Source organism: Trichosurus vulpecula (assembly GCF_011100635.1).
Source record: "Trichosurus vulpecula isolate mTriVul1 chromosome X unlocalized genomic scaffold, mTriVul1.pri SUPER_X_unloc_4, whole genome shotgun sequence".
Taxonomy (NCBI): Eukaryota; Metazoa; Chordata; class Mammalia; order Diprotodontia; family Phalangeridae; genus Trichosurus; species Trichosurus vulpecula.
The window spans coordinates 1,533,312-1,555,872 of NW_023494380.1; the positions used below are offsets into that span (position 1 = coordinate 1,533,312).

The 22,561-nt window shown below is 40.6% G+C and overlaps 1 pseudogene; it reads left to right on the plus strand.

The window, feature by feature from the left end:
- Window positions 1-3,667: 3,667 nt before the first annotated feature.
- LOC118833223 lies at window positions 3,668-21,152 on the plus strand (annotated as a pseudogene).
- Window positions 21,153-22,561: the final 1,409 nt, after the last annotated feature.

A 22,561-nucleotide genomic window follows, 5' to 3' on the forward strand; every position in this document is an offset into this window, starting at 1 on the left:
ATAGAGTCATTAGCTTCCACTTGGTCAATTCTAATTTTTATTGACTTGCTGTCTTCATTTTGCTTTTGAGTCTCCTTTTCCAATTGGTTTATTTTACTTCTCAGGATATCATTTTCTCTATTTAGATTCTGAATCTCTGTAGCCATTTTGCGATCTTATTTTTTTTTAAATCAGGACTTAATTTATTGTCTTGTTGATTGTCTAGACTTTTATTAATTGCTTTATTTAATATTTTTAGTTTTCAGCATTGATTTTCACAAGAATTTAAATTGCAAATATTCTCCACTTTTCTAACCTCCCCCCCACTCCAAGATGGCATATATTCTGATTGCCCCGTTCCCCAGTCAGCCCTGCCTTCTGTCACCCCACTCCCCCCTCCCCATTCCCTTTTCCCTTACTTTCTTGTAGGGCAAGACTGATTTCTATGCCCCATTGCTTGTATATCTTATTTCCTGGTTGCATGCAAAAAGTTTTTTTGAATATCTGCTTTTAAAATTTAGAGTTCCAAATTCTCTCCCCTCTTCTCTTCCCACCCACGCTCCCTAAGAAGGCAAGCAATTCAACATAGATCACACATGTATCATTATGCAGAACACTTCCACAAAGCTCATGTTGTGAAAGACTAATTATATTTTGCTCCTTCATATCATATCCCTCTTTGTTCAATTTTCTCCCTTGACCCTGTTCCTTTTTGAAAGTGTTTGCTTTTGATTACCTCCTCCCCCTATCTGCCCTCCCTTCTGTCATCACCCCTTTTTGATCCCCTTCTTCCTTCTTTCCTGTTGGGTAAGATACCCAATTGAGGGCGGATGTTATTCCCTCCTCAGGTAAAATCTGATGAGAGAAAGATTCACTCATTCCCCCTCACCTGCACCCTCTTCCCTTTGTACAGAACTGCTTTTTCTTGCCACTTTTATGTGAGATAATTTACCCCATTCTATCTCTCCCTTTCTCCCTCTCTCAATATATTCCTCTCTCATCCCTTAGTTTGATTTTATTTTTTTAGATATAATCCCTTAATATTCAACTCAACCTGTGCCCTCTGTCTATAAATATGTGTGTGTGTGTATGTATATTTCCTTCAGCTACCCTAATATTGAGGTCTCATGAATCATACACATCATCTTTCCATGTAGGAATGTAAACAAAACAGTTCAACTTTAGTAAGTCCCTTGTAATTTCTCTTCTTTGTTTACCTTTTCATGCTTCTCTTGATTCTTGTGTTGGAAAGTCAAATTTTCTATTCAGCTCTGGTCTATTCAAGGAGAAAGCTTGAAAGTCCTCTATTTTATTGAGAATCCATATTTTTCCTTGGAGTATTATACTCAGTTTTGCTGGGTAGGTGATTCTTCATTTTAATCCTAGCTCCATTGACCTCTGGAATATCACATTCCAAGCCCTTCGATCGCTTAATGTCCTGATTGTGTTTCCACAGTACTCAGATTGTTTCTTTCTGGCTGCTTGCAGTATTTTCTCCTTGATATGGGAGCTCTGGAATTTGGCAACAATGTTCCTAGGAGTCTTCTTTTTGGGATCTTTTTCAGGAGGCAATTGGGGGATTCTTTCCTCTGGCTCTAGAATATCAGGGCAGTAGTCCTTGATAATTTCTTGAAAGATGATATCTAGGCTCTTTTTTTATCATCCCTTTCAGGTAGTCCAATATTTTTTAAAGTATCTCTCCTGGATCTATTTTCCAGGTCAGTGGTTTTTCCAATGAGCTATTTCACATTGTCTTCCATTTTTAGATTCCTTTGGTTCTGTTTTATAATATCTTGATATCTCATAAAGTCACTAGCTTCCACTTGCTTCAATATAATTTTGCGGCTCAAGGCTCTCTGTCCCAGGTTTCTTGTTCTGGGGATTGTGAGTCTAGTTATTGGCTTTGTGTATTGTAGCCTTCAGTTTCCTGAGGTGTGGGGAAGGGATCTGGCTGCCTGAAGCTTCCTCTTCCCCTGGGGCTGCTCTCCAGCACTGTTGCTCTTCAGCAATAGTCTCAGCTGATTGTTGTTTGTGCTGGTGTCTGCCACTTCCCCTGGGGGTGCAAGGGTATGTCTGGGCCCCTGGTGTTGACCCACGCTGGGACTCAGGAACTCCCACTGCTCAGCCACTGAAGCCCCACTTTTGTCTCCTCTATTCCAGCGTTTTTTCCTGAGGAATTCTCTGAGTTAAGGGGGTAGGGATTAGAGCCATTTACCTGGCCGTTATGTCACCCAGAAGTTCAAAAAGATGCGTTTCATACCTTTGGGCTACAAGCCTCAGGAGTTGATGTCTCATGACATTGTGCTGCTGCCTCTCATTGCTTCCACAGACTCCCCTCCTGTATTGAGAGGCCTGAGGATCTCTGCCACTTTCTGGTGCCCAGCTTTCTCCCAGCCTGTCTTGCTGGTTGGTTTCGGCAGCTGCTTCCACTTTGGTGCTGTCTGGAGGAGCTCTGCACGCCAAGCGCTCTTCCAGCCTACAGATCCTTCCTGTCCACCCTTTGGACTCTCCTGGCTTGGAAATTTGCCCCACTCAGACTGCTAGTGGTTTCTAGCTCTCCAAAATCTGCTCAGATTCGCTTTTTTATAGGTATCTGACAGAGCTTGTGAGAGAGCTCCGGTAAGACACTGTTTTCATGAGGCCATCTTTGCTCCCTAGTTCAACCTGTGTACATTCTAAGGTACTGAAAGTACTGGCGGGTAAGATTACTGAAACACTGTTATTATATTTGAAAGAAGGTGAAAATGGTAGAGATAGCCAATGACTAGAGAAGGGAATAGGTCTTGACTTTGAAAAGCAAGAGAGTATGGTCTTCAAATTATAGGCCAATGAGCTTGACTTTGATTCCTGATACAACTCTCTAACGTGTCATTAGAAGGAAGTTAGTGAGGATCTAGAAAAGGAAGTAGTGATCACAAGCATCCACTATGGCTTTATCAACAATAGGTCATGTCAAATCAACTTCATTTCCTTTTTGTTAGAATTACTATAGTGGAGCATCGGATATGTTTTACCCCCATCCTGGTGCTGTCATACTCGTTGAGGGGGTTCCTTTCACATGTAGATTGAACTAGATGGCTGTTGAGGTCCTTTCCAACAGTTATGTCATGGAATTTCCATAGGATGACAAATTTAGAGTTGGGAGGACCTATCAAGGTCATTTTACAAATGAGGAAACCAAGGACCAAGAAGTTGCCCTTCTTCACACTAGCAGTAAATGGCAAACCTGGGGCTTTCAATCCAATCCTGACAAAGTTCAATGTTAATCCTCATGTAATACAGTATTCAAAGGAAGAATGTAATTTTAGACTCTGTGGAGAGTATTAATTTCCAGGACTGTGATTTGTGGGAGAGGCAGTGTGATATTATGGAAAGAACCCTGGATTTAGGATCAGAGGAGCTGAGTTCAGATGTCAGCTATGCCACACTCACTACCTGTAGTATACCTTTGGGCAAGTCCCTTCATCTCTGTGTGCCTCAATTTCCTCATCTGTAAAATGAGCAAGCTGTCCTACATGGTCATAAGGTCCTTCCAGCTCTAAATTTATGAGCCTGTGAGGAAGGTGATAGTCTTGCTGTAGTTTGCTTTGTTTTGACTTCAGTTAGAAAGTATTGTCACCGGTTCTGGGTACCACATATTAGAAATGACGTTAATGAAACTAATGTGCATCCAGAGGGAGGCAGTAGGATGACGAATAGCCTGGAAGTTAGGCCATATAAGAACGAGTTTATGGAGTTAGGGATGTTTAGCCTGGAGAAAAGAAGGCTGTCTTCAGGTACTTTAGGTCTGTCATGTGGAAAAGTGATTAGGTTTATTCTACACCATCGGTGTAGAGGTGGAAGAATTGTCAAGAGTTCATCTAGTCTAACTACCTCATTTTAAAGATGAAGAAAGTGAGGCTTAAAGAGGCTAAATGATTTGCCTTGTGTTATGTAGGTAGTGATACATGGAAGAAATGAGATTTGTACCCTGGTTCCTTGATTCCAAAATTCCACTATCTGTAGTAGGGCCATGCTGGCTAATCAGAGTTATACAAATGAAGATTTAGGTTTGATATAATGAAAAAAATTTCTAATAATTTTTTTAATTGTTCAGGTATGTGTTGGATTAGAATGGTCTCTGTGGTCCCTTCTAACATTGAGATTTGTTGACTGAGTTAAACCTGTCCTTGGGTTTAATGGGCTCCGCCTAGAATCAGTGAGTTCTATTTTCATTAAGCATCTTTGAATAGAGGTCAAGTGAACACTTACCACACTCATGGCTGAGGGGATTCTTGTTCTAGCAGAGATTTCAGGGAAAATGTGCCTTGAGAATATGTAGACCTGGGGTAGCTAGGTGGCACAGTGAGTAGAGCACTGGCCCTGAAGTCAGAAGGACCTGAGTTCAAAGCCAGCCTCAGACACTTGACACATGTGTGTCTAGCTGTGTGACCTTGGGCAAGTCACTTAACCCCAATTGCCCCATCCAAAAAAAAATAAAAATACAGAGAATATGTAGATTATTAATAACATAAAAACCAGAGAACACAGAATTTCTTATAGGCAGCATTCGAAGGTTTGTTGCATATAACTTAAAAGCTTCCATATTTTTGGCAGTGATGAGGTGTAACAAGTTTAAAATTATATAGGTTTTTATATTTGTGTACATGTGTATATATGTATGTGAGTGTATATCTGATTTATATGAATATATACATACATATGTGTTTGATTCTAGCTTCTTTCCCCCTTTAGGAGGAACAGCAATTTTCTAAGTAGAAAAGACTTGATCTAATTTATTTTTTTTACTTGTTGGCTTTGTGAGTAGCATAGCAAAAGTTATAGAAGATTAATTTTTTTATGTTATACAAAATACTTCCCAAAATACAAAACAATCATTTTATTAAGCAAAGCCATCACAAGATGCTATTCTAAAAATGAGTTCATTTCAGATTTACGATTTGTGTTAGGTTTTTTCCCTCCTGTTTTATCTCATTTTTCTTAATATTTCTAAAATTATGGAGTATCTTTAAGGCTTTTTAAACCTGGCACCTAGATTATGAATGAGAAATTCTTAAAATAAAAATAACAGTGTAAATATTGTCAAGTGATGAATAAAAGAAATGTAGCCAAGTTCCTTGAATAAAATATCTGAACTACAATATCTCATCATCTCATTAAAGTAATACCGTAGAAAAGTGTTTTTCCTCTCCTAACAGATTTAAATTCAGGCTGTCAATCTGTAAAAATATTAGTTTGAAGCTTGTTATTCAGGCTTTAAGAAGAATTACACTTTGTTTTTGAGGGAAATAAGCTCTGCTTCAATTGGGTTTGGGTGTGTGTGTGTGTGTGTGTGTGTGTGTTTAAAAGGAACCGAAGACTTTTTCCACTTATTTCAAATGATAATTGATACTTTCTTTGTAAATATCTGTATTTTGAATTCAGGTTCTAGGCCTTTGAATCCCACAGTATAGGCAGAGTGAGATTTTTTTCACAGTTATCCTATCTACCAGTGCCCAATCAGAGTAATTTTAATAGATTTTTCGAAGCAGTAAACAGAATGGACATGTTTTCTACAATTCCTCATTGTAAAATAAAAGTGACTTTGGAGATGGAAAGAGGGAACAATACTTCACAATATCTTAGTGCCTCATTATGACCATGTATTATACAAATATCGACACTTTTCTTTTCACTAATATTTGCTGGAGCCCCCAGAAATTTATCTAGATTCATCTTTGAAATTCATTTGATTTAAAAAAGCCATGGTGCAGAAATAGGAAGAGGTGTATGGTACATAATTGCATAATATTGTTAATAACCATATAGGCCCTGAAGTGCCTTAGAAAGACATCTGCCCGAGAAACCTTGAAAGACAGCGCTCTGATAATATCCAAAATCAAAAAGAACACTTCAAAGTTTCCCAAACTCTTTCCTTGCTATAACCCTGTGAAAGAACTACATATATTGAGGTTTAAACCCAGGTCTTTCCTGGCTCTCCAAATGCTTAGTATTGTAGGGCAGAGGTAAGTACTATCTCCAGTTGAGCGTGTCAGAGGCTACGTTGGGGCCATGAACATCAAGCACAAACATTTACCACCTTTTCTATGCTGAGATGAACTAGTTGGCCTTTAAAACTCCCTTTACATACATCTGTACTAATTCATTTCGTGGGTGAGAGCTGAAGTATGGAACCAAGAAGGATTACCGATGGTATCATGAGACCCCAGCTCTTCCCTAATCTTCTCAGTTATCTTTAAAAGTCAGCTGTCCACACCATATAGCACATACCTGTGGAGAGCAATGTGGAGAGCCAGCTATATCCTGTTTAAGCCTCTTAGGCCTCTGCAAGGCAAGGCCAGTTGAGGATAGGTCTACGCAAGTCAAGGCCATCAAAGGATAAGAGGATGTGACAAGGAGCTGCCCTTGCAACTGCTACCTGCATGGGAAAGAACAGAAATGTTTCAATATGGTTAGCCTCGAGGTAACAATTATTCCATACCCAGGAACAAGGAGATAAAAAATAGTGCTATGTTGATGCATTACAGCATTGTAGTTTTATGAGAAGTCAGAACGACTCAGCAATTAACCTGTATGAAATGCTGTCAGTGTCCCCATTAAAGTCATTCTATAGCCAGACTATATGACTCACCTAGCCCCACATGTGTGTGTGTGTGTGTGTATGTGTTAATTACTTCATCCTACATCATGTACCACTGCTCGCACATACCTATTAGGTCACTGCTGCCATTATTTTTGGTAAAGTTGGCGACTGGTATTAAATCTGGCTGGGGGATTAAATTTGAGCAGAGAGGGCGGTGGTGAATGGCTATTGTAGGAATGGGGAAAGAACAAATCACAGATTTTAAAATCTCCTATTAAAGTCTACAGGTTTGCTGTATACCACTCCCCTTTTTTCTCACACCTCTCTGCATATCTATACAGCACATCTATCTAGGGAAAATGCAAAAGAATAGATAAAAATCTTCTGACATAGAGATCTCCTGTTGTAAGGATTCCCTCCACTATCACATATCTGTCTTGTTTTACTAGATAATCTCTGGGGAGTTGCCTATAGTGCTTAAAGTTTAAGGGAAGTGCCCAGGTGTTAAAAAAAGGATATGAACTCTAGTATTCTGACTCCAAAGCCCAGCATTCTCTTCACTATGCCACGTTGCTTTGGTTTTAGGGCATTCTGTTATTAATGACAATATATTGATATGGTAAGACAGAATCACATAAGTACAATTTTTAATTAATTTAGGTTTCCTATGTAGCCTGTTTATACAGCTATCTTAATAATTAAAAACTAATTGTTAGAGTATGTAGCCATAATGGCTTTTGTTTTCTTTGAATGGCTCAGCTTGCCTCATTGAGCCTCTGGACACTGTGGCTTGCTCTTCCGGGGCAGGAGGCCCGGGGAGCATGCCGGGAGGCAGACGGCTTCCTGTGTGGGGAGTCATGGGGCTGGCTGAGGGGAGGTGTTAGCTCCAGAACCTGGTCTACCCTAGGGGGAGGAGCCAACTCAGGAACCAATCGGCCCTGGTCATTTGGGCGGAGCTTGATGATGTCAGAAACCCTATAAGAGGGGAGAGGACAGCTTGAAGATTCTTCCTCTCTTTCCTTTTCCGGTTGGAGCCAGAGGCAGTTACAACGACCGTTACAGAGGCAGTTACGACCGTTACATCGTCAGTTTCAGTTGCAGCTTCAGTTTCAGAAACAGACACAGCTGAGGCAGGAGCTGCCAGCAGCAGAGCTGATCTACGGGAGGAAGCTGAACAAAGACTTCAGTCCAGTGGGTAATCTTATTACCATCAAGGGGGAAACATGATTTTGCTTTACGCAATCATGTTTCTCTGTAGCCTCCTGGTTACTCTTTCAAGGCGTACCTATTGGGCCTGGAAGATTATGACCAACATATCAAAATGGGGCTTCTGGTTCATGGGTTGGTTACTGTGGAGCCTAAATAAATGTTTTGATTCTTCTGCCTTCTACTTTGAGAGTTTCTTCTATCCGGCGATTCCGAACCTTTCAGACATGTTTATGATCCTCTTTGAGATTATAAACTCTGCCCTCTTATTACATTTGGCGTCACGAACAGGATCGCTAGGTATAAGATCTCTATTTAGAAGCAGAACAATTCCAGAGGAAGAGATAAATATCCCAGGATGGGAGGATCCATTTTATTCCTCCCTAGCAAAAGAATTGGCTAAAAAAGCTGGACCCTGTGAAAACTGGGAACCAAGGCTACGGAAAGGAGATCCTAGGGATTTAGAAAAGTGTTTACGAGAAGTTGGGATTCAGTCAGGGGCATCACTATCTAGGCAAAGCTGGATAGTGTTATCAGCCTACCGGCTAGTATACGAAAGATTGAGATTAAGTGAAAGACATGGGGGCACTCCTACCCCACAGGAAGAAGAGGAATCTCAGATAGCAGGAGACCAAACTGACTCAAATGAGAACTTTTCTATTAATGTGGCTAAGAGCAACAGGAGACCAAAAAAGCCCAGAGTGCATTTCAACCCAGCCCAGAAAGAGCCGGCTGAGGCACAAAACACTACTGGGGTTCAGGATGTGCCTCACACAGAGAATAGGAGATGGTTAAATGATCAGACAAGGGCTCGACCCATACAAAGGAGGAAGACAGAAACCCGAGGTGAAGATTCAGTTACAAGGGAAATTCAGGAAGATTTCTCACCGCAAGAGGTCACAGATATTTTGAGTAGATTCAGCCAAAGAATAGGAGAACCATTGATATCTTGGATGGTAAGACTCAGTGATCAAGGGGCCGGTGGAATATCAGTAGATGGGACAGACTGCATGAGATTCATAGGTATCAGCCATGATCCTCTAGTTCAACAAGCTTTTAGGGAACATCATCAGCAAGGAGATGGTGATAGCAAGACTACTCTGTTGGCATTAGCCGCTGTGGGATGCAATAAGAGATATGATACTGATTCTATGTGGCCCACTGAGCACAGACCCTGGTATTCACTTAGAGATTGTATCATGAGACTAAAGGAGGAGGTAATGAAGACTGCCATTATGATAGGAACTGCAGACAAATATTACAATGATCCAATGGGACTGCCTCATAGGAATTTAATAATTAGGACAGCTCCCCCTGCTTATAAACAACTAATTTTGAATTTATTACTTGGAGAAGTAGGGAGCCGTCTTACAACAGTGATAAATAAGATTTTACAGTTATATGACTTAGGTGACTGGGGAGGGGATAGATCTCCTCGAGAGAGAAGGGTGAATAACCAGCAAACTTGGCACCAAAGGAGAGTAACAAGGAAAGAAATGTTTACTGCTTTATTGAGAGCAGGGGTAGGTTTTGAAATGATAGATGGAATTCCAACCAATGAATTATACAGAATGTATAGAGGACTTGATAACACGAGAGATAGGGAAATCAGAACTGCTCCTGCAAGCCTACAAGCCACTCAGAGTGAAGGTGACCTTGTGTGATTAACGGATGAAAACTTGTACATTTGGGGAAAGGCTGGGAGGACAATCTTAGTCTATATCTAGGGTGGGATCCTCTTGGCTTCCTCATTATGTTCCTTTTGAAAAGAAACATTTCCCACCTGAGTTTGGCTCTGATGTTGGATCTTTGCATAACTAAAATCTCAACCAAACTTGAGATGATTTTATTTGAAGAATTATAGTCCATACTTGTCTATTCTTTTTGTCCTTTGTTTTGGCTAACCTTGTTGCTAGTTTTGTTTCCTTCAGGCTTAAGCACCCTGCACTTTCCGGTGACTGCCTAAGCATGTAGCATTCTTGGAATTCCTGCCAGCTTGTTAAAGAAATGACCTCTGGAATGGGACTTTTTGGGGGCAGGGCCATCTCTACATCCAATTTCAGCATGAAGAAGCTATGGAAAATGAGACCTTCACCCCTCACCCCAAGATTTTGAGCCCCAATCGTTCAAGGGGGGTGGAAATGATGATAGTGTTCTGTTTACTTATTTTGTGTTATCCTTGCTGTGTTGTTTTATTGTTATGATATTATTGATCCTATGTAATGGATACAAGGATTTAGGGGTGGACATTTGAATTATTAATAATTATTTTGGGGATGATTGATTGAAGAGATTATCTTGCTGGGACCTAGGGGTGGATCGCATTTGAATCGTTAAACCAATGTTTAGGAATGTCACCAAATGATATGTTTTGCTTTATAATGAATGATATGTTTTAGTTTCCTTTGTAATTGAATCACAATGTATGTTCTAGGATACATGGCTGATTAGATTATGTATCCTATAACAAGGGGTGGAATGTAGCCATAATGGCTTTTGTTTTCTTTGAATGGCTCAGCTTGCCTCATTGAGCCTCTGGACACTGTGGCTTGCTCTTCCGGGGCAGGAGGCCCGGGGAGCATGCCGGGAGGCAGACGGCTTCCTGTGTGGGGAGTCATGGGGCTGGCTGAGGGGAGGTGTTAGCTCCAGAACCTGGTCTACCCTAGGGGGAGGAGCCAACTCAGGAACCAATCGGCCCTGGTCATTTGGGCGGAGCTTGATGATGTCAGAAACCCTATAAGAGGGGAGAGGACAGCTTGAAGATTCTTCCTCTCTTTCCTTTTCCGGTTGGAGCCAGAGGCAGTTACAACGACCGTTACAGAGGCAGTTACGACCGTTACATCGTCAGTTTCAGTTGCAGCTTCAGTTTCAGAAACAGACACAGCTGAGGCAGGAGCTGCCAGCAGCAGAGCTGATCTACGGGAGGAAGCTGAACAAAGACTTCAGTCCAGTGGGTAATCTTATTACCATCAAGGGGGAAACATGATTTTGCTTTACGCAATCATGTTTCTCTGTAGCCTCCTGGTTACTCTTTCAAGGCGTACCTATTGGGCCTGGAAGATTATGACCAACATATCAAAATGGGGCTTCTGGTTCATGGGTTGGTTACTGTGGAGCCTAAATAAATGTTTTGATTCTTCTGCCTTCTACTTTGAGAGTTTCTTCTATCCGGCGATTCCGAACCTTTCAGACATGTTTATGATCCTCTTTGAGATTATAAACTCTGCCCTCCTGATACAGAGTACCTGCTCTTGCTAGTGCTGTGCTAGACATTTTCTCATCTTTGTAAGAAGGAAGCACTTTTTGACATTTAAGAGAGGAAGGGGAATTGAAATAGAAGTAGAATCTACATATCAGGACCAGGGAATATTTCCAAAGCATATGCTTTTAATATTTCCTCACATTTTTATAAGTCATGCATCTCTTGTAATATTTTTTGCTAAGTAATTTCAAATTTAAAATGTAAGAAAAACATGCATGTTTTGACAACAGAAAACTTTTAGTATTTTAAGCTTAATATTTGAAATGCATTTGTCACTTAGACTGTGGGCAGCTTAATGTTAATTTTTAAGTATTATAATTTTTGTGCTCATTTTAGTAAACTTTCTAACTTTTTTGGCTAGATTCTTTTTGAAGATGAAAATGTGTACCAATATAATGTGTGCTCGCCTTTATAATGTTTTAATTACCCTGTTGTAAAAATAGGTGAATTCCAATTAGATACACATTCATGTGAAATTTAAATTGCATATATGATTTTTGGATTTAATAAAACTTTGTTAAGTACTTTTGGATAGTGAATTTTAAAGTTCATCAATTGTCAAGAGTTATTCCTATCAGTATTTTTTTTCCTCATAGGCAAGGAGGTGAGGTATATGTGAGATTTTTTCATTTCTATCAAATCTGTAATACATATTTGTTTGTACTACCTCTTTATAAATACTGGTTGTGTTTTTTTTTCTCCTCATAGATACACATTCCTCAACAGCTGAGCTGTTCGTTACTGGACCTTTGCCAACCACTAGAACGTTTCCATCAACATCAGCTCTTTCCACTTACCAGCATCCCAACACCTTCAGCAATAGAAACTTTGCTACCACCCCACCTCTGACACTTCAAGATTAAACTTTCCATAATACTTCAAATGGTATTTGAAATCTCGTGACCCTTTGCTACAAATCAAGAATTCACAGGCTACTATTCCAAGCACTTTGGCATTTGAACACCTGGGCAGTTCTGTGTTAAGTACCAGTATATTGCCTCAGTCTTCTACATATTATTCAGCTCAAGAGTCTGCACCCCACCTCTTACAACCTCAGTTTAGCTTCTTGTCTTCACCCCTTGGAGGAGCCCAGCAAGCTTCTCAAGCCTATAGCTCATCAGTTTTTACTGGTCCTACTACATCCAATGAAAGAGCTCTTCAAAAATGTAGTATTATTAAACACCACCAGCGGCCTTCAAATAGTCTATTCAGACACAACTGACTGGTTCACAGCATTCCTTTCCTAGTTATTTTTCAAGTGCAAGTGTAGCTGATTTTCAGGATACAACCAGGCAGCCATCTTTATCTTGTAACTCAATTGGAGATTCCACTCAGGTGAGCAATGGAGGAGCACAACAGAAGACCTCCCACGTTTCAGTGGGACTGGCTCAGTCTTACCCATCGACAATTCCATCATCCAGCTGTCTTCCTACTTCAAAAGTAAAAAACTGTTCTACAAAGCAACCACCAAGGTCAACTGAGACCCCCAAACCCCAAAGTGTGATGCCTCCTCTGCTAAAACAAAGCTATTCCAAATCTTTACACAACCAGAGTTCTGTGATATCAGGCCAAGCAAAAATTTATTCCATAGCTCAACTATCCAGACTTTTATCAGTTAGTCAGTCCCAAAATTATGCTTCCACACAGTCACACAATGTGCCATCTATTATTCATTCACAGGTTTACACACACAATAAAGCTGAGAAGTTGCCTCCCTTCTATAAAACACTGACATTTTCTGGGCAATCTCAAACAGTAACTTCTGAAAGTCAGACAATTAGTTGCTCCCCTGATCAGCAACAGGTTTTATCTTCAATTACAAATAAGAACTACTCTACTCAAACGAGAGATATTTCTTCAGTTATGTAGTCTCAGAGCTATTCATCTGGTCACTCTCAGGGTTTATCTACTGTCAGTCAATCACAGGTTAGTTTCTCATCTCAATCTCAAGTTTTGTCAGCTGGTAGCTGTTCAGAAAACTATACTTCAGGTCAGTCTCTAACATTAACATCATCTGCTCTTCCATTTTCTTCTTCACCTTAAGTCCAGAATTTGACAGCTTCTAGTTCAACCCAGAATTATATTTCTATGCATTCTTATCAAAGTGCTCAGACCCAAGGATCATCATCACCACAGTTGCATGAATTTTTGCCACCTGCCCAGTCACCTTTTGCATCACCTGTTCATTCACAAACCTTAAAAAATAATAGACTTTCCTCTGATGCAAAATCTTACACTAAAAGGAAACCTGATTCTACTATGTATACATCCTCAAAACAAGGAGATGATTTTCCAGTGCAAGATTTACAAGTGTTACAGCAGCCAGAATCTCTCGAAGCACCAACCCAAAGGCTGCCTGATGGAGAATTTAATGCTCAAGATCCAGCTTACAGAATTTCAAAGGCAGATGATAGATATCCTCAGAGTGTAATTAGAAGTAATTCTTGCCTTGAAGATCAAGTTGTTGATGTTAGTCTAAAAGAGCAAGAGAAGGAGGAAAGAATGGTCAGCTCTATGAAACACCTTACCCAATTGATTGGGCCAATGCCTAATGTGTCAAGCAATGATATTAAGAAAGTATTGAGGGGGCGGAGCCAAGATGGTGGCTGGAGAGCAAGGACTAGTGTGAGCTCCCCGTGGAGTCCCTCCAAAAACCTATAAAAAATGGCTCTGAACCAATTCTAGAACTGCAGAACCCACAAAACAGCAGAGGGAAGCAGGGCTCCAGCCCAGGACAGCCTGGATGGTCTCTGGGTGAGGTCTATCCCGCATGGAGCTGGGAGCAGAGCAGAGCGGAGCAGAGCCCAGCGTGAGCGGCACAGACCAACCAGACCAGGAGCCAGGCAGAGCGTGCCCTAGCGCCCTGAATCAGTGAGCTGCGGCAGTTACCAGACTTCTCAACCCACAAACACCAAAGACAGCGGAGAAGGTTAGTGGGAAAAGCTGTGGGAGTGGAAGGAGTTCGCGGTTCAGCCACTACCCCGGGAGCAGAGGAGGTGGGGCAGCTACAGAAGTACAGCTGCAGTTGCTTCCGGCCCCAGGCCCACCTGGTGGGAGGAATTAAGTGGTGGATCAAAGCAGGAATGAAGAGCCTGCTGAAGATCTAAGTCCAGTCCGGGTTGGGGGTTCTTGGGGAAGGAGGAGTGCTGGTGTGGCAGAGCTGGCGCATCCCCCCAGGCGTGGAACATAGTTCTCTAAACTCTACAAGTAGTCATACCCCACTGAAAAACTCAAGGGTCAAGTTAGTTGGCTGGGAATATGGCCAGGCAGCAAAAACGCCCCCAGATTCAGTCTCAGACTTTGGATTCTTTCTTTGGTGACAAAGAAGACAAAAAGATACAGATAGAAGAAGTTAACAAAGTCAAAGAGCCTACAACAAAAGCCTCCAAGAAAAACATGAACTGGTCCCAGGCCATGGAAGAGCTAAAAAGGATTTGGAAAAGCAAGTTAGAGAAGTAGAGGAAAAATTGGGAAGAAAAATGAGAAGGATAAGAGAAAACCATGAAAAACAAGTCAATGACTTCCTAAAGGAGACCCAAAAAAATAGTGAAAAATACACTGAAGAAAACAACACCTTAAAAAATAGACTAACTCAAACGGCAAAAGAACTCCAAAAAGCCAATGAAGAGAAGAATGCCTTGAAAGGCAGAATTAGCCAAATGGAAAAGGAGGTCCAAAAGACCACTGAAGAAAATACTACCTTAAAAATTAGATTGGAGCAAAGGGAAGCTAGTGACTTGATGAGAAATCAAGATATTATAAAACAGAACCAAAGGAATGAAAAAATGGAAGACAATGTGAAACATCTCATTGGAAAAACAACTGACCTGGAAAATAGATCCAGGAGAGAGAATTTAAAAATTACTGGACTACCTGAAAGCCATGATCAAAAAAAGAGCCTAGATATCATCTCTCAAGAAATTATCAAGGAGAACTGCCCTGATATTCTAGAGCCACAGGGCAAAGTAGAAATTGAAAGAATCCATCGATCACGTCCTCAAATAGATCCCAAAAAGAAATCTCCTAGGAATATTGTCGCCAAATTCCAGAGCTCCCAGATCAAGGAGAAAATACTGCAAGCAGCCAGAAAGAAACAATTTGAGTATTGTGGAAACCCAATCAGAATAATCCCAGATCTGGCACCTTCTACATTAAGAGATCGAAGGGCTTGGAATACGATATTCCGGAGGTCAATGGAGCTCGGATTAAAACCAAGAATCACCTACCCAGAAAAACTGAGTATCATGCTCCAAGGCAAAATATGGATTTTCAATAAAATAGAGGACTTTCAAGCTTTCTCAGTGAAAAGACCAGAGCTGAATAGAAAATTTGACTTTCAAACACAAGAATCAAGAGAAGCATGAAAAGGTAATCAAGAAACAGAAATTGCAAGGGACTTACTAAAGTTGAACTGTTTTGTTTACATTCCTACATGGAAAGATGACGTGTATGATTCATGAGACCTCAGTATTAGGGTAGCTGAAGGGAATATGCATATATATATATATATACACATATACATATATATGTATATACACACATATAATATATATGTTTACGTATATATAAAAGTGAATGTGTATGCATGTATATATGTATGTGTGTATATATGATATATATGTTTACGTATACATATAAGTGAACGTGTATGTATGTATATGTGTGTGTGTGTGTGTGTGTATATATAAATATATATATATATATATATATATAGAGAGAGAGAGAGAGAGAGAGAGAGAGAGAGCGGGCACAGGGTGAGTTGAAGATGAAGGGAAGATATCTAAAAGAAAATCAAATTAAGGGATGAGAGAGGAATATATTGATAGAAGGAGATAGGGAGAGATAGAATGGGGTGGATTATCTCGCATAAAGGTGGCAAGAGGAAGCAGTCCTGTGGGAGGAGGGGAGAGGGCAGGTGAGGGGGGAATGAGTGAATCTTCCTCTCATCAGATTTGGCCTGTAGAGGGAATACCATACATACTCAATTGGGTATCTTACCCCACAGGAAAGAAGATGGAAGAAGATTAAAAAAAATGGGGGGGATGATGGAGGGGAGGGCAGATGGGGGTGCAGGTAATCAAAAACAAACACTTTTGAAAGGCTACAGGGTCAAGGGAGAAAATTCAATAAAGGGGGATGGGTTGGGAAGGAGCAAAATACAGTGAGTCTTTCACAGCATGAGTATTGTGGAAGGGTTATACATAATGACACACATGTGGCCTATGTGTAATTGCTTGACTTCTTAGGGAGGGTGGGTGGGAAGGGAAGAGGGGAATCAATTTGGAACTCAAAGTTTTAAAAACAGATGTTCAAAAATGAAAAAAAAAAGTTTTTGCATGCAACTAGAAAATAAGATACACAGGCAATGGGGTGTAGAAATTTATCTTGCCCTACAAGAAAGGAAGGGAAAAGGGGATGGGGGCGGACTGGGGTGACAGAAGGGAGGGCTGACTGTGGAATGGGGCAACCAGAATATACGCCATCTTGGAGTGGGGGGAGGGTAGAAATGGGGAGAAAATTTGTAATTCAAACTTTTGTGAAAATCAATGCTGAAAACTAAATATATTAAATAAATAAATAAAATTTAAAAAAAGGAAAAAAAAAGAAAGCATCGAATTTAATGCAGACTTCACAAGTAAACACAAATACAAAAGAATTAAACCAGCAACATCCTCTTCTGCCTAAGGTTCATGAAGTACAGGTCCAAGAACAACATAGTCAGGCAATCCACCCTTCACCACAGATTCAAATTCAGACTAATGCTTTAAGACAAGTCCATCAACTATCCTTGCCTAATTCACAGGTACTTCTAGATTCTGCTTTGGACTTGCAGATTTTTCAGCAATCAATTTTACAGGCAGGCTTAGGCCAAGCAAAGGTATCAACACAGATACAGCCTCTTCACAGTTCTCAGCAAATAGTACATCCATTCCTTCAAATGGATAGCCCTATTATTCAAAGCAACAGTGGACATTCTCAGAAGCAGCTTCATCCTCAAAATTCTGAAGTTATTACAATGGATCTCTCAGAATCTTCTAGACCACTATGACAACATCTGGCAACAAAAGGCATTTTTAATCAACCAAATCAATGTGATTCAAAGAATCAGTTTGTTTCCCTTGGTTCCTTGTGTTTTCCAGAGTCAATACTTCTCAGGGATGAGAGAAACATTTTATCAAAGATGATATTTTAGAAATTACTGCTGTTGCTTGTGGTGTTACACCATCTGATTTTGCCAGATCAACTGAAAGTGAAACACTTCTAACGGTGGAGAATGGTGATGATCCCAAATCCCATTTTCAGTAATAAGCAGATATTAGGCGTGTGACTCCAGATTTCAACTCCCTGACAGCCATGGTTGGAAAATCAGAACATCTCAATAATATTTCCTTAAATGGAGGCCAAATTACTATAAACGTTTCATCTATACCTATAAGTCATTCAAAGAATATGAACCTTGATCAAAAGCATCTTGAAACTCCTGATCAAAATATCACCCACTCAGCAATTGAGGAGCAGCAGCAATGCTCTGATATAGTGAATAAAGCCTCTCAATGAATCTGAAGAAGACAATGAAGTCCCCACTGATGGCCTGTTAAATAATAGAGACCAAGAGTTTGTTACTAGTAGCAAAAGTCTAAGTGGAAAAAGTGCTGTTTCAGAGAATGAATTTCATATGGCTAGTGACAGTAGTGCTACAGAGTTCCAGAATAAAGTCTCACTTCCTCTAATAGCTATGGCACAACCTGGGGATATGATCAGTGTCAAGACTGAAGAAAATGACCAAGATATAATACAATTCAACCTTCAGAAAAAAAGACTTACAAGAAAAGGGCTAAGGAAGGAGGATGATAATAATAGTAACCAGAAACAGGTAAAATGGCCCCCACAGAATAACTGTCAGAATTCCAGGGGCACAGATACATGCTTGCCATTTTCTTCTTCCAGTTCGGAATGTTGTCATGGTGGTTATTGGTATCAAGCAAAGATGAGACAGAAGATCAGAGAAGTTGAAGAGAAGCAGCCAGAAGTGAAAATAGGATTTATTGCCTCTTTTTTAGACTTTCTGAAATCTGGACCCAACCAGCAGTTTTCAGGCCCTGCTGTACAAATGCCAAATCAGACTCCATGGCCAGGGACCCAGGTTGTTCGTGCACCTTGCCACACCCAACTCCCAAAGACTTCATCTACTTCACCTGCGGTATCTGAAGCTGGGGGGCTTTAGTCCTTCTAAAAAAATTGATGAACTCAAGAAAATCTTTGAAGCTTAACCTTCATTTTCTTCTGATGATGAAGATTCTGGAGGATGCAGTAATGATCTTCAAAAGAGCATCTCCACTGTTTTATCTACTTTGGATGATACTTCTGACAAAAGAATAAATCAGGTAAAATTTTACATTGGTAGTCAGAATTGTAATTTAGCACTAGCATAACAATTTCTAGTAGGATTATAAGTTTTAAGCTTTTTAAAAAATTAAAGTAGGTACAGAGATGGGAATGGGATAGAAAATGCTGGTCTGTAGGTGACGTGTATCTTAATTTCAAATGTTTTTTTTTTCAGGAGGAAGTGGTTACTCTGCTGGAGTGGATGCTACATTGCTATTATCTTCCTTGAGATAATATTCACTTCCTTGAGTGAAAGCTCCAACTAAATCTTCTTATAAGAACATACAGCAGTTGCTGCCTCTTTTCTTAAAGCAGCTCAAGCATTTCCTTAGTCAGGCTTTGCCCCTAAAGTCCTTTAACTTTAAAGGATCCCAATCTTGTGGTAACGTTTCATAAAGCAAGCTCTCATTATCTACTTAGTCATCCTACCTATTCCATTCCTGTGATATGAGCAAATAAATAAATAAATAAAATCTAGAGCTGTTGTACTGACAGGGAAGGTTAAGGACACAAACTCAGAAGAGAATGCCTCCAACACATCTTAAAGCAAAGCCTCAGAGAAAAACACAACTTGTTTACAAACTAAACTGTAATTTCTAGAAGAAATTAAGCAAGAGTTTTTACCAACAAAGATAAATGTTTTTATAAATGAGATGAGGAGAGCAGCTGGTACCTCATCTTTCATCTGAACTGGTCAAAGGAAGGAATACAACTGAGATAATTTTCTAAAGTGCCTGCTGGCACTTGGTAGATGTTATATAAATGTTAGTAATTATCCTTTTTATTGCCCCACTTTGTGTCTTGTATAACTGTATATATGCACCTGTTGTTTCCCCCCTAGAACCGGAAGCTCCCTGAGGGGGAGCACTCCCAGAGCACAGCACAGTCCCTGGCACTCTGGAGGTGCTGTATCATCTCCCACCCCCTACACAGGCATTAGTCCTCATCCTCTGTGTTCTCTGTGACTTCCGTGTACATTAGAAATTAAGATGGGCTTTTAGCACTTATTCAATCAAGTGCCCTTGAAGAGTTTGGCCTTTGTTTCCTTGATTAAATTAGGAGTCCTGGATGACCTCCTTGCCTCAAGGGAAAGCCTAGTTTACACGCATTTGAGTGAGATGTTTGTGACATCAGAGACTTTTAGACCATGTGGAGTTAAGTTGAATTTTTGTAGGTCACATGGGTGAGTCCCATGTGTGACTCGCCTTTGACCCTGAACAAGATATATATACCCAGAGCTTGCTGTTCTCCCTGGGGGCTCTCATTCTTGGAGGTGTGTTGATATGTAGACTCTGAGCAGCTGGAGTTAAGTGCCCTCCAGCTTGTAAACCCAGATGTTTGGGCTTTGTTAAACTGTGGTAACTATGCATTGAGATTTGAAGCAAACAAGGTCTGTCTGTTGACATTTGTAATTTGTTTGTGTTTGCTCTGGAGTTCAGGGTGCTGGCTTTTTCCCCTGAACTAAGTGGATGATGTTTGTACGTTCGATTAAATTGAGATTGTTAACCCCTTAATGTAGTAAAGCAGATCAAATAACCTGTGTTGGCAGCTTTCTGTGTGCTGGTTATTGGTGGGTCTTACACCCCTACAGCAGCTGCTAGTAGATTGTTGCAACACTGTGTCATCTAGGGAGTGCCGGATGCTGTTAGCGCTTTCCCCAGACTCCTCTGCTTGAGCTGTCACAAGCCACAGACTAAAAATGAATGGTTTTAAATTAAAAAGATAGTAGAAAGATATCACCCTTCATTACTATTTTAGGCCCATTGCTATGCCTCGTATTTATTTAACAGCAGCATAACATTGCTCAATATAAAAGCAGTTTACATGTGGCTCATTACAGTCACCTTGGTGCTTTTGTGTTTTTTCTCTCCAAAGCTATCATAGAGGAGGATTTTCTTAAGCATAAAGTTCAATCCTTGTCGCTTCAAGCTCCATTGTTCCCTGATGCCTTCTTCAGTGACTTTAGATTCTAATCTTGGAGTCAGAAAATTTTACCTTTGAAGGAACCATAGAGAGAATCTCACCTGCTTTCTTCATTTTAGACAATAGCGCATTGAGATTCCCAGCAGTTCAGTGCCTTGGCCAGGATTCCAGACTATAAATCCAGCATTCTTGATGCTACCCTCTCAGATCCACCACATTAAGCTTGGCTACTACAGCATTGTCTTACCGACCAGACCTCTCCCTCCTATCCTACCACCTTTTTTCCAGGTCTGTGATAAGCTCCTGACCCCTCCATACCAGGGGTTTATCTCTGGGTTACTCATCTAGCTAGACCTGCATTTCTGTGAGTCTCTGTCAACAAGAATAACTCACTGTAAATGAAGAGCACTTGGCCTCGCACACGTAAGGGATTTGAGGCTGAGGACTGATTGTGTGTCTATACTTTGTTTAGTTCCAGAAGCTGTTAAGGCTACTACTGGTACAATACCAACTCCTCCTCCTGCTACTGCTGCTGCTGCTGCCACCACTCCCAATGCTGCTGTGAAACAAGAGTCTGTACACAAAGCTCTGTCCCCTGCAGTAAATGCTTCAGAAAACACAAGGGCTGCAGATCCCCCAAAGCTCTTAGTCCTTGATGTCAATGGTGTTTCTTCAGACCAGTTAGCAAAGGTCCAGGAAACTGGATGTGCAGAAGAGAACAGCAACAGTGGAGGAGAAGGCCAGTACAGAGAACAGGATGAATTTATTGTGAAGGTGGAAGACAGTGATAACCTGAAGATAATCACAGTCTAGGAGAACCTGGACGTGCACCCTTTAAACATCATTGTGATAACTTTAAACAAGATATTATAATAGACCCTCCAATTCGCCTCCCCACCTCCAGTTTCAATTCTCTTCAGCTCATCTCTCTGCCAAAATAACCTTCCTTCTACATAGATAAGTCTATGCTACTCCCCTGTTTACAAGCCTTTTATTTTATCTTTATTATTTTTTAATTTATTTTAGTTTTCAACATTCACTTCCAAAAGATTTTGAGTTCTAAATTTTCTCCCCTTCCCCAAGATGGTGTGCAATCTGATATAGGCTCTACATATACATTCTTATTAAACATATTTTCACATTAGTCACGTTGTAAAGAAGAATTAGAAGCAATGGGAGGAACCACAAGAAAGAAGAAACAAAACTAAAAAAGAGAGCAAGTAGTATGCTTCAATCTGCATTCAGACTCCATAGTTCTTTCTCTAGATGTGGACAGCATTTTCCACCATGAGTCTTTTGGAGTTGTCTTAGAGCCTTGCATTGCTGAGAAGAACTAAGTTTATCAAAGTTAGTAATTGCATAATATTGCTGTTACTGTGTACAATGTTCTCCTGGTTCTCTGCTCCCTGTCATTTTAGAATAAATTGAGACTTCTTAGACTGGCATTGAAGCCTTTCCATTCTGACTTGAGGTTACTTTTCTGACCTTATTTCACATTGCTGACCATCACACATTCTGTTCCAGCCAGTCTGGATTAGTAGTTAGGTCCCACAGTCTCTTCAGAATAGACATGTGGGATGAGTGCAAGTGAAAAGGTGAGGATGACACTGAGGCTGGGAGCCTGGATGACTAGGAGCACCTTCAATCTTGGACATGTTGAGATATGGGGCATCCATATCCAAGATGTCCAGAAGGCAGCTGGTGAAATAGGAATGGAGCTCAGGAGAGACGAGGGCTAGGTATGTGCATCTGGGAACCATCTGCATAGAGACTGAACCCATGGGAGCTGATGAGATCTCCATGAGAGAGAGGGAAGAGGTCCTTGGGAGATCCCCACAATGACACGGATGACTATCTGGCAAAAGAGACCAAGAAGAAGCATTCAGACAGGGAGGAGGAAATCCAGGAGAGGGGTGATCAGAGTCAAGGAAGATGAGGATGAAGAAAATTAAATTTGCCAATGAAGAGATCATCAGTCACTTGAGAGGGCCATGTGGTCTTATTCTGCATTCATGGTGAGATGACTTATTGATGACATATCCTTGGTGAGGCTGTAGACCAGGGCAAGAGGAGGTCCTAGATCCCCTGGGGGCACCATGATTATACCAGATATTAATTGGCAGTTTTTTCTGCCTACTACCCAGTTCCAGGTCATAGATCTGCCAGGGTCTTCTGAGAAAGGGATTTGTTTAGGTCCCTATTGACATGCCACAGTGGATAGA